This window comes from Carassius carassius, chromosome 33 (genome assembly GCF_963082965.1).
Source record: "Carassius carassius chromosome 33, fCarCar2.1, whole genome shotgun sequence".
Classification (NCBI taxonomy): domain Eukaryota; kingdom Metazoa; phylum Chordata; class Actinopteri; order Cypriniformes; family Cyprinidae; genus Carassius; species Carassius carassius.
Window position 1 is genome coordinate 20,999,369 of NC_081787.1, and position 13,803 is coordinate 21,013,171.

The 13,803-nt window shown below is 38.1% G+C and overlaps 2 protein-coding genes across 3 annotated transcripts in view; one reads left to right on the forward strand and one right to left on the reverse strand.

The window, feature by feature from the left end:
* LOC132113950 (INSYN2B protein-like) overlaps positions 1 to 5,424 on the reverse strand; it is a 22,200-nt gene extending 16,776 nt beyond the window's left edge. Inside the window, exon 1 of the mRNA XM_059522019.1 lies at positions 5,188 to 5,424. The gene's annotated coding sequence lies outside the window, so the exon portion shown is untranslated. The remainder of the gene's footprint in view (positions 1 to 5,187) is intronic.
* Positions 1 to 13,803, forward strand: part of LOC132113948 (dedicator of cytokinesis protein 2-like) — a 112,450-nt gene that overhangs the window by 76,112 nt on the left and 22,535 nt on the right. The gene's annotated exons all lie outside the window — the stretch shown is intronic.

The window sequence follows — 13,803 nt, forward strand, 5'->3', positions numbered from 1 at the left end:
AGAATGCTGCGGCGGTTGCCAGGACATTTATATGTGGTTTCTATGGTGTTCTTAGTGATTTTAGCATGTTGCAGTGTGGTTTCTAGTGCGTCTGGGGATTCTGGGTGGTTGCCAGAGAGTTTGATTTCTTGTGTGTTCTGGGTGGTTCTCAGGGAGTTGCTAGGGCACTGTTAGAGGGGTTGCTGGGTTGTTCTTCGTGGTTGCCAGGGAGTTTCTAGGGCATCGATGGGGGTTGCTAGGTTGTTCTGGGTGGTTGCCACGGAGTTGCTGGGGTATCCTGGTGGGTGTCAGGGCAAGTGTATTGTTATAAGGGTTGCTAGGTTATTCTAGGTGTTGTTAGGGAGTTGCTAGGGCACTGTTAGAGTGGTTGCTAGACAGTTTCTAGGGCACTGTTAGGGGGAGGTTGCAAGTGTGTCCGGGTGGTTGCCAGGCAGTTGCTAGAGGTCTGTTAGAAGTGTTGGCATTAGTAGGATGTTGCTAGAACATTCTGGGTGGTTGCCAAGGAGTTGATAGGGTGTTCGGGGTGTTGTCAGGGAGTTGCTAGTGCACTGTTAGAAGGGTCGTTCAGTGTGGTTCCTAGAGAGTTTCTGGGACATTGTTAGAGGGTTGCAAGTGTGTTCTGGTTAGTTGCCATGTGTGATGAGTGGGGCGGGGCCGAGAGCCATGGGAACGGAGCGAGGCCGGTGGAGTGATTGGGAAATGAGTGACCACTCACCGATCTCGAGTCCCACAGAGGATATTGGGAGGATACAAAAGAGGAGCGACCACAGTGAAGGACGAGAGAGGACCAGGCCTGGGTTTTATTTTATTTCGCCGTTTCTCGCCTCCTTCTTCCCGTGATTGCCAAGTTTTTATAGTGTTACTCTGGTGTTGAAACCCGGGAGGAAGGAGAGACGTGCTGCCGAAAATCCCTTGCCGCTGGGGTGAATCCGCGGTGCTATCGAGCAGGACGAGGGAGTGTGCCGTGGACGCCCGAGGCGGTGGGCTGGAGTGAGTTACCGGGGACGGACGAACTCGCTGCTAGCCGCCCGCGATGTGTAGGGGCGTCTACCGTCCATGAGGGAGCGGAGGAGTCGGCGCCGTTTGCCTGGGGGCCAGAGCCTGCAGCCACATGCTTGAGGAGCAGGGAAAGGGGGACTCCTGCCGACTCCCCGAAAGCGGAAGAGCCACCGCGGAAGAGTTCACCCAGCAAGTGGAGGGCCAAGTGGCAGTGTGTCTGGGAAACGGAAACATTTTTTTCTTCCTCATCTCTCCCCTCTCTCGCCTCTTTTGCTCCTCATCCTTCCATTTCCTTTTCTCTCGCCTTGTCTGTCTGTCCTTACCCCCAGGTTCCCGCAGTCACCGTGAGCGGTCCCCACGGAGGGGGTGGGGTAGAGCGCAGTCTCGTGAGTACCCCCCGGCCTGCGAGGGGCGATGTGACGAGTGGGGCGGGGCCGAGAGCCGTGGGAACGGAGCGAGGCCGGTGGAGTGATTGGAAATGAGCAACACCTGCTCCACTCACCGGTCTCGAGTCCCACGGAGGAGATTGGAAGGATATAAAAGAGGAGCGATGACAGTGAAGGACGAGAGAGGACTAGGCCTGGGCTTTAGTTTGTGTTGTGGTTTTGTTTGTGCGCGATACACTATTTTGTGTTTATTTGATTATTAAAGTTTTGATTTTAATGTTCGCTGCTTCCCACCTCCTTCTTCCCGTTATTATGGAGCTTTTGTAGTGTTACACCAGGGAGTTGCTGTGGCATTGTTAGGAGGTTGCTAAGCTGTTTGGGCTTGTTGCTGGGATGTTTTGGGTGGTTGCCAGTAAGTTGCTTGGCCATTGAAGGGTTGCTTGGTTGTATTGGGTGGTTACCAGGGTGTTTTGTTAGGGCATCGTTAGAGAGTAGTTTTGGGTAGTTGACACAGTGTTCAGGGAGGTTAGACAACAAACTCAGGAAGACAAAGACACTCAACTTCAACACTAAGTTCTAGAGGTCTGTTGAAATAGTACGCCTAATAGTGATGATTGACTTATTAAACAGCACAAGTAAACCAACAAAAGTACATGCAAAGATGGTCTCGTTGAGCCTTAATGCACTCTGCTGAACTTGTGTGTGTGTTTAGAACTGGTCATGTGATTAATGTGTTTAGCAATCATTGTGTGCGTGCGCGCCTGTGAGAGTATCAGGGTAGCTTAAAAGATTTATCAGCTTAAAGAGAAAACAGCTTTTTAAAAAAAAAAACTGTGTGTGAGAGAGAGAGGGAGTGTGCATTTGTCTGCAGAAGGACACAAACGTGTTGTTGTTTGTGTCTTAACCTCTTTTGGAGGTTGAAGCATGTTTTCTCAAACTCATTTTATTTTATACAGTCTTCTCTGGGTAAATCACAAAACCATGTCCAGGTCACATTTCATCCCCAAATCAAAGGAAAATAATATATTATTATTTTTTTAAGACCATTAATCCATTAAATTATCATTACTGTAATGCATTCAGACATTTGACTTCTGAGTTTTTGTGATTCTCATTATGATGATTCTAATGTCCATAGTAAATAAATACAGTAAAAACAGCAACATTGTTAAATAGTATTAGAATTCAAAATAACTGTAACTTCTATGGTGATATATTTTAAAATATAGAAATACAGCATTTCAGCATCATTCAGTCTTTAGTGTCATGTGATCATGATCCTTTAAAAATCATTTTTTTAAAAGGATTCTTTGAAAGTTCAAAAGAACAGCATTTATTCAAAATATAAATCTTTCATAGCATTATAAATGTCCTTACTGTCACTTTTGATCAATTTAATGCATCTCTGTTGAATAAAAGTATTAATTTATTAAAAATAAATAAATACAAATCTTCAGACCCCAAACTTTTGATAAATATATATTTTTGAAAATATTTTTCTTTGCTCATTCATTAACATCATTACAACAAATTCTATTATGACATAAAGATATCACAAACTGGATAATAATTGATGTTATTAAGAATGGGATTATTGTGCATTACATTAGTGATAATTTGATGTTAATGTAATTTACTGTTTAATTATAAAAAAAAAAGTCATAAAGTAACAATAAAAAAAAACAAAAACAAAACTAGCCTTAATTTCATCATGTCAGGCATATCTTGCTCCTTCCTTTTCATTCTGAGGTGAAATATGAGCTGGACATCATCTTGACAGGTGTCTGGAGATTTACCTTATTCAGAGGTTCAGGCCCGTCTCTTAAATACCCATCTCTTTCCTGTGTTTCTGTTCATTTGTCTCTTCTCCTCTTTTTTATTGTCACTGTCTATTTGTTTTCTTGTCTTTCATCAAACCCTCTCTTTGGTGTTTATCTCTTGCTGACTGTCTGTCTGTCTTTTACTTTTTGCCTTACATCCCTTATTCCAGGGGTCTGCAACCTACAGGAGAGGGATAATCGCTGGCACACAAGCAATAGGGAAAACTGCATACTGACGTAGATCTTGAGTTAATAACTTCTCATAGTAACACAGCCTATTAGAAGCTATAAATACTATGAAAGTGTGAGAATTAACTTGCGCTAGTCTACGGATGCATGTGCGACCGCTGCACATACTAGGCACGGTCTAACAGTGCTCGTCAATGTCAGAATGACTGAATGAGAGACAGAGAGAGAGACAGAAAGATGTTTATTTTCCATACATTGAATGTTGTAACAAAGATGATAAAGAGTTGGTTAATTATTAAGTCTCTTTCCTGCTCAGACTGCATTGGTTACTTTTATCGGTCTACCATGTGTTGAAAGAACGATTAAAAAAACCCAAAGACTCGAGAGATGAACTAATCAATTCTCTTTCTGGCTCAGACTGCATTGACTGAAACAGGTGAACTAGACTAATTCCAGTACAGAACCTATAGAATTTTGCTTGTGCGCTATTGAATGAATCACTCCCCGAGACGACTCAGTTGGGAGGGGGGGTTGTCACAGTAGTTAACCAGAAAAAAAAATGGCACGTCAGTTTTTTATATATTTTTTTTTATTTTTTTTAAATATTTTAAAAAACTTTTCTTGGTTAAAAGGTTGGCTCAGTACTTTAGATGTTACCATTGTTAAGTTACCACTTTTTGCAGTGCAGTGAAAGTCAGTGGGATTCATTGTTGTTTGACTCCCAAGATTCTCCAAAATACCTTCTTTTATGTTCCACGGAGGAAAGAAAGTCACACAGGTTTGGAACAACATGTGTGAGTCAATACATTTACATTTAGACATAACATTTAGATGTGTACACTAAAAAATATTATTATTGGTTGGTGTAAATAGTATTGTTATTGGGTTGTTGTTTTTTTCTTTGTAATTATTTGTAACTTTTTTTACTTCAAAATGTTGCAAATTAAATCTTAAATCATTATTTTCTTACAAGCACACACACAACACACACTCAAATACACACTCAAATACACATGCACACATTTTAAAGCATTACATACACACATGCTAAAACACACACACTGGCACGCACACATTTAAATACACACACATTACTCCATCAGAGGTCTCAGTAATGGATGGGTATTAGATACCTGTTGTTACATAACACACACAGACACACACACACACACACACACACACACACACAAATCCCAGTCTTGTGTTTAGAGTACATTCCGTAAACTTGCTCTGTGTTATTAATGATAATCAATTACACATAGACATTATGAGAGGTTTTATCAACTAGAGACAGTTATAGAAATACTGCAGCTGTACCATGTTAATATTATGGTGTCAGATGGCAACTCTATGGTATTTTGATATACACCATGATGCTGAATGAATGCTATATTCATTTATTATGGCATATGTGTGATTATCCACAGTGCTACAGAGAATATCACAACATCACCATGATACAAGTCCAAAATACATGGTATCACTATGAGACTTTGATACTTTTTTGGTATGACCATGGTAAAGGTTGAAAGCACCATGTTAGCACCAAGGTGCTTTTTAGTATGTTTTGTTTGAACTCAAATGCACTTCAAACTCGTAGATTAAATGAAAAATTAAATATTACAAATTAAATTGAATATTAAAAATGGAATGAAATTTTACAAAATTAAATTAACATGTAAAATAAATGTAAAATATTTAAATTAAATTAAATAGAATGAATGTTTTAGATATACGCGGATGACTTGAGCAGTGTTGTAATATTTCATTAGATGATTAACTCCATTACTGACCTTAATCACAGAGTGTTTTGTAGGTGAACGGACTGTTCTTCATCTCTTCATCTCTCTCTCATTCACTCGTTCTGTTTCTCCTATATTCCTGTGTGAGATCAGACTCTTCCTTGTGCCTCTGTTCTTCTTTCTTATGTCCGTCTGTGTGATTTTCTCTTGTCTGTGTTTATGATCTGTCTCTCTCACACAAGCACATCTGTCTCTCCTTACATCTACTGGTGAACTGAGCGTCTCGTATCTCCTCCCTCTCTCTCTCTCTCTCTCCCCCTCTGTGTGTGTGTGTGTGTTAATCCCGCTGTGTGTCCTGGTTTTCCTCTCCTGTTCGGTCACATTAGTTGCTGATAGAGGGTCTGGACACACACACACACACACACACACACACACACACACACACACAGACACTGTACAAATGCGTTCAAGATTTAGGGTCAAAGAAGTATTTCAGTGTTGAGTGTGTGTGTGTGTGTGTGTGTGTGTGTGTGTGTGTGTGTGTGTGTTTTGTGTGTCAGTGCCCTAATGTTAGAAAACATCTTGCATGGTGTAAAAAAATGCCCCCTATTAATAATATGTCTGAATGTCACTCAATCTGACAGCCAGTGTTATGTGTTATTTACTGTAGTAAAAGATGCACAAACACACTATATAATCAAAACATTTGACCAAAAGAAGTTTAAGTTCAGGTTCAGTTTAAAAATAGACCAAGTCATGAAAATGCAGACTAAAAGTGTTGTGCATAATATCTGTGCCACTGGTGTACCAAAAACACTTCAAAACATTCAAACATGTTTCCGAGACACTCATCTAACCTGTCATTGGTCGGATAAACAGATAGTCCCGCCCTCAAACTCACACCATTGGTTAAGTCAGCCCAGCTTAAAATGTGTTCTTAGATTTTTTTAAAAACATTATTTGTAAATGTTCTCCTAACATTAATATTGTCCAGTTTTAAAATGGTTTAAATACTTTTTTTTACTTATTGTGTGAAAATGTCAGAGAAAACATGAAGTGAATGTTTTATTTGATTATTTTCAAGCAGAAATTTTACTTTTGAATGGTCTCTGAACATTCTCTGGAACCAGAAATAGTAACGTTTAAAATGCATTAAATGAACATCCAACTAAAATGTTTAAGAAATAAACATCCATGAAAGATGTATTAATAACATTTTGAAAACATCTTAAAAGATCAGATAACTTTAAACAACATTCAGTTAATATTACTGGAAGAACATTGTTCATAACTTTGAAAGAACCTTTCCAGAACGTTCTGAGAGTGTTCCCTTTTAAATAGAAGAGCCGTAATTGATATCTATTGCTTTATCATTTCAAACCTCTTTTAGTCAAATGTTTTATTTGTAAGGTGCATCTGTCTTAAGTAAATTTCCATATGTCGTCACAAGCACAAACTGAAATAAAAAGGTTAAAAAAATTAAACTATATAGACATTTTAAAAAAGTTCTAAATAGACAAAATTAATAATAACTAAAATAAAAATGGAAAATATAAGAAAAAAAACTAATTCAAAATATAAATATCAATTATAATATTATCTAAATCAGACAAAATCTTAGTATGTTCTCAATAGGAAATATGATTTATGAACATTGTTTTAAATGTAAGAACGTAAAAACGTAAGTTTAGTTTTAGCAATAAAGTTTGTCTGCAGTCATTGCTATTATTAGCCTTAGATAAAAACAATAGAGGTGCACAATATGTCCTGATTTAGATGTGTATGTGTGTGATGTTTGTAACAGGATGGAGGCAGGCTGTGTGGTTTGCTCTCACTAAAGCTCATTTTAATTTGATCTGAAGTGGAGCTAGAATCTCATACCATCAGTTTATAGAGATGGGGGTGGGGGGGGGTGAAAACGAGGAAGGGATGACCTGGTGGGGGGGTGTATCTTTGAAAATAAGGATAACAGGAGGAAAATGAAAGAATGAGAAAGATGTAGATGAGGTTACAGCCGCAGGGGAAGAAGAACTGAAACCAGGACAAGAACTGACCGTGGGACACACACGCACACACACACACACACACACATTTTATATGCTCCCAAATGCTCATGGACATCACGTGTGTGTTCAGGTATGTGTCTGTGTCTTTTGCTCTCATCTATGTCTCTTCTCTTCTCTTCTCTTCTCTTCTCTTCTCTTCTCTTCTCTTCTCTTCTCTTCTCTTCTCTTCTCTTCTCTTCTCTTCTCTTCTCTTCTCTTCTCTTCTCTTCTGAATTTCAAACCTCTGTCTTACTGTCTTTGTCTCAGTCAGTGAGTTTATAAAATATATAAATATATATAAAATATATAAAATTATATATAATAAAAATTTAGACAGATGCACCTTACAACTAGATCATTTGACTAAAAGAGGTTTAAAATGATAAAGCAGTAGATATCAATCACAGCTCTTCTAGCTAACAGGGAACGCTCTCAGAACATTCTGGAAAGGTTCTTTCAAAGTTATGAACAATGTTCTTCCAGTAATATTAATAATAGTTTTTTTTAAATTATAACATATATATAGATTATTCATATATATATATATATATGAATCCTTGAAGTGCAGCAAGTATTGGTAAAATTAAATAGGAATAGGTAATATATAAAGTGAAATAGAAATGAAAAATCACTGTATTTTTGAATGTTTGGTAAATCTTTATATTCATATTACTACTAACATACATAAACTATCTGTTTAACTATCTTGTGAACCTACTTATTTTTACTGTAGATATTAACAGAAAATTACTAGTTTGTTCCCTCTAACTTTGGCCTGTTTCTGTCAAAAAACCACCGGAAATCAAGTGAATACTTCAGCAGAGATATGGAATGTTGTGAGTCCGTATGAATTACATTCTCAATGAATATCGAAGGAAACAGGAAACAGATCGGAAGGGATAAGAGATGTTTGAACAGGATGAAGGGATATTCATGACTCATGTGTGCGTGGTTTTATTTTCATTTGGCAGAGTGAGCCATCTGTCCTTATAGATGACACCGCTCTATTTAATTAGATTGATTACATAACACAGATTACACCTCTACCGCTGCCCTGTCTGTGTGTGTGAGACTTCTTTGTTGGCTGTAGATTTTCATCATTGTGTTCTTCTTTTCTCTGCCTTTGGGTGATTGTGTGACTTTCTGTCTGTGTGTATTTACTTAGCTGTACTTTTGGGGCAAATCTGTCCTCAGAAGTCAGATAAATATAACTAAAGGACATGCAGAGACCTTCTCAAAGGGAAAAACTTTCACAAATGATGTCTGTTTTGATATTATATAAAATATTGCATGATGAGTATTTTATATTATGTAAGATATTGTATGCTTATATGATTTCATTTTATACAATATTTATTTCTGGTCCTTGAATCTGATTGGCTGGGAGATCTTTCCAGCCATGTGTTACCTGTATCAGCATGAGAACTGTTTCACCGTTTGTATCACTCTGCTTAATGTAAGTCACTTAGGATAAAACCGTCTGCTAAATTAACACATGTAAGTGTTCGCACAGCGAGTGTCATTTTTTTAAACGCTACTGTTGTTGTGTCATGTAGGAATGTAGTTTTCAGCATTTTTTAGGTGAATGTAGTTGTTTAGACTTCAAATATTTACATTTATTAAAAATGTATTTAATTTAAAATGAATTTAATTGAATTTAAATTTAAATATGCGGGTTGTTTATAAAGATAACATCTATTTAAACATTTGCTTCGATGTTTTGGGAGATTGTGAGCTCCAGGGCATCAGCGAACCCCATGAGAGCACTATGACCAGAGTTTAAGTCAGAAGTCTTTGTAATTTGTCCTGATTTGGAATGGGTCCCTGTCTGCTTAAACACCTCACTGGGTTTCAGTGAATGTGTATTTTGTGTGTTGGTGAGGAGAGCTTATGTGTGTCAGAGAAATCTCAAATCTCACCTCTCTCTGTCTCTCACACACTCACACACACACACACACACACACACACACACACACACACACACACACACACACACACACACACACACACACACACACACACACACACACACACACACACGCAGAGATGGTTTAAAGGAATAGAGGTGTGTGTGATCAGCATATTTCCAGCAGCAGGATAGATCTCAGAGCTCTTTAAACATCTGATGGGAACATCACTGGCGTCTGTCTCAGCACAATCGTTTGAAATGCTTCCCTTTAGATTTAGAGTCCTGTGTCTGTCTGCTGCATTTATCAGATATGTCTTTTTACAAGTTTTTCTGTCTTTTTATGACAGTGTTTTCAGCATTAATGTGTTTTTGTGTGTGTGTGTGTGTGAATTCCAGTATAATTTATACTGTTCTTTTGAACTTTTTGTTCATAAAAAAATCCAGAAAAATAAAATGCACCAAGGTTTCCACAAAAATATGAAGCAGTGCAACTGTTTTCAACATTGATAATAATAATAATAATAATAATAATAATAATAATATTAAATGTATCTTGAGCAGCACATCAGTATATTAATATGATTTCTGAAGGATCATGTGACACTGAAGAGTGGAGTAATGATGCTGAAAATGCAGCTTTGATCACAGGAATAAATTATATTTTACAATATATTCCAATATTTAAAATGTTGTTAATATTTCAATTTTTTTATAGTATTTACAATCAAATAAATGCAGCCTTGTTCAACAGAAGAGACTTCTTTCAAATGCATAAAAAAACTTACCCACCCCAAACTTTTGAACATTTTTTATAAGTTTAATCAGTGACATATTTCGAGGTTGTACTGTCATTTTTGATTCAGTTCCATCATTGGCAATTCTTCATGGGATGCAAAGTTCTTCTTCCAGTATTTTGAAACGGTTTTACTTCTGGTCTGTGTGACAGAATAAACTGCACACTTCATTTCGTTCATATTCACACACGCTGGTTTTATCAGCGGCACACAGTCAGGATTGTGAGGTCTGTGTGAGTGATGGGTCTTACCTCTCTGTCTGCAAACATCCATCCTTCATCCATCAATTTCCCCATCCGCCTGTATCAGATAGTGAAGAAAGGAAGGCTCATGCAGAGTAGACGTGGAGGGGAAATCGGACGTCGATTTGAAAGATTGAAAGATTCTCTAAACTATCTGAAATGTTGTTCATCATCTTCTGTGCCGTCAGCTGAATCAAAATGTCTCAACTTTCAGGACTGTTGTGTTTGTTGTTGGGTGATTCTGTAATTGTAGGTACATTTGATGTCAAAAGTAATTATCATATATACAACCCGAATTCCGGAAAAGTTGGGACGTTTTTTTAATTTTAATAAAATGAAAACTAAAGGAATTTCAAATCACATGAGCCAATATTTTATTCACAATAGAACATAGATAACGTAGCAAATGTTTAAACTGAGAAATTTTACACTTTTATCCACTTAATTAGCTCATTTAAAATTTAATGCCTGCTACAGGTCTCAAAAAAGTTGGCACGGGGGCAACAAATGGCTAAAAAAGCAAGCAGTTTTGAAAAGATTCAGCTGGGAGAACATCTAGTGATTAATTAAGTTAATTGATATCAGGTCTGTAACATGATTAGCTATAAAAGCTTTGTCTTAGAGAAGCAGAGTCTCTCAGAAGTAAAGATGGGCAGAGGCTCTCCAATCTGTGAAAGACTGCGTAAAATCTTTTTGGAAAACTTTAAAAACAATGTTCCTCAACGTCAAATTGCAAAGGCTTTGCAAATCTCATCATCTACAGTGCATAACATCATCAAAAGATTCAGAGAAACTGGAGAAATCTCTGTGCGTAAGGGACAAGGCCGGAGACCTTTATTGGATGCCCATGGTCTTCGGGCTCTCAGACGACACTGCATCACTCATCGGCATGATTGTGTCAATGACATTACTAAATGGGCCCAGGAATACTTTCAGAAACCACTGTCGGTAAACACAATCCGCCGTGCCATCAGCAGATGCCAACTAAAGCTCTATCATGCAAAAAGGAAGCCATATGTGAACATGGTCCAGAAGCGCCGTCGTGTCCTGTGGGCCAAGGCTCATTTAAAATGGACTATTTCAAAGTGGAATAGTGTTTTATGGTCAGACGAGTCCAAATTTGACATTCTTGTTGGAAATCACGGACGCCGTGTCCTCCGGGCTAAAGAGGAGGGAGACCTTCCAGCATGTTATCAGCGTTCAGTTCAAAAGCCAACATCTCTGATGGTATGGGGGTGCATAAGTGCATACGGTATGGGCAGCTTGCATGTTTTGGAAGGCTCTGTGAATGCTGAAAGGTATATAAAGGTTTTAGAGCAACATATGCTTCCCTCCAAACAAAGTCTATTTCAGGGAAGGCCTTGTTTATTTCAGCAGGACAATGCAAAACCACATACTGCAGCTATAACAACAGCATGGCTTCGTCGTAGAAGAGTCCGGGTGCTAACCTGGCCTGCCTGCAGTCCAGATCTTTCACCTATAGAGAACATTTGGCGCATCATTAAACGAAAAATACGTCAAAGACGACCACGAACTCTTCAGCAGCTGGAAATCAATATAAGGTAAGAATGGGACCAAATTCCAACAGCAAAACTCCAGCAACTCATAGCCTCAATGCCCAGACGTCTTCAAACTGTTTTGAAAAGAAAAGGAGATGCTACACCATGGTAAACATGCCCCGTCCCAACTATTTTGAGACCTGTAGCAGAAATCAAAATTGAAATGAGCTCATTTTGTGCATAAAATTGTAAACTTTCTCAGTTTAAACATTTGCTATGTTATCTATGTTCTATTGTGAATAAAATATTGGCTCAAGTGATTTGAAAGTCTTTTAGTTTTCATTTTATTAAAATTTAAAAAACGTCCCAACTTTTCCGGAATTCGGGTTGTATATATATACAGTACAGACCAAAAGTTTGGACACACCTTCTCATTCAAAGAGTTTTCTTTATTTTCATGACTATGAAAATTGTAGATTCACACTGAAGGCACCAAAACTATGAACTAACACATGTGGAATTATATATGGAATTATATACATAAAAAAAAGTTTGAAACAACTGAAAATATGTCATATTCTAGGTTCTTCAAAGTAGCCACCTTTTGCTTTGATTACTGCTTTGCACACTCTTGGCATTCTCTTGATGAGCTTCAAGAGGTAGTCACCTGAAATGGTCTTCCAACAGTCTTGAAGGAGTTCCCCGAGAGATGCTTAGCACTTGTTGGCCCTTTTGCCTTCTGTCTGCAGTCCAGCTCACCCCTAAACCATCTCGATTGGGTTCAGGTCCGGTGACTGTGGAGGCCAGGTCATCTGGCGCAGCACCCCATCACTCTCCTTCTTGGTCAAATAGCCCTTGATGCCTTCAGTGTGACTCTACAATTTTCATAGTCATGAAAATAAAGAAAACTCTTTGAATGAGAAGGTGTGTCCAAACTTTTGGTCTGTACTGTATATATGTATATATGTATGTATATATATTATCCATGAAACAGAGTAACAAATTAATAATATAAATAATAGTATTTATTTATTTATTTATTATTATTATTTTATTTTTTTGTGTTGTTTTTGAAAATCATGATTACTTGTTCTATGAAGTGAAGTGACATTCAGCCAAGTATGGTGACCCATACTCAGAATTTGTGCTCTGCATTTAACCCATCCGAAATGCACACACACAGAGCAGTGAACACACACACACTGTGAGCACACACCCGGAGCAGTGGGCAGCCATTTATGCTGCGGCGCCCGGGGAGCAGTTGGGGGTTCGATGCCTTGCTCAAGGGCACCTAAGTCGTGGTATTGAGGGTGGAGAGAGAACTGTACATGCACTCCCCCCACCCACAATTCCTGCCGGCCCGGGACTGTCACTCAACAGCCAACAGCGTTTTTAGTCAAGCCATTTAAATGTATGTGAGCAGCTTTGTGGATCTAACGATGAATAAATCATTATAAATAATATTATCAAACCTTAATTAAAAGTATGAAAAAGTTGCCATTGTTTGGAAGGAAAAAATATATGTTTTTTTTATTATTTTTTTTTATGTTACGGTAGGGTACAGGTGTGTTGAATATAAATGCATATACAGGTGCTTCTCAATAATTTAGAATGTCAAGGAAAAGTTCATTTATTTCAGTAATTCAACTCAAATTGTCTCATGTATTGCTCATGTATTACATAAATTCATTGCACACAGACTGAAGTAGTCTAAGTCTTTGGTTCTTTTAATTGTAATGATTTTGGTTCACATTTAACAAAAACCCACCAATTCACAATCTCAACAAATTAGAATATGATGACATGCCAATCAACTAATCAACTCAAAACACCTGCAAAGGTTTCCTGAGCCTTAAAGGTGCTCTAAGTGATGTCACATGTTTTTTAGGCCAAAACATTTTTTGTCACATCCAGCAAACATCTCCTCACTATCCGCTAGCTGCCTTTCCCCTGAACACACTGTAAAAAAAAAGAGGTCTCTCTAGACCCCACAGGCTCCACAAACAACAAGAAAAACAAACTGGGCTCACCCGCACCACAAAACATAACAAACTGTTACAGCCAATAACCGACAAGAAAGATTTGGGGGTGGGGTTTGGGGGGTTAATGCGCGGATGAGGAGGAGGGAGGGTCTAGCTAGCCTTTGTTTTGTTTGACAACAATTCGAACGTCAACAAG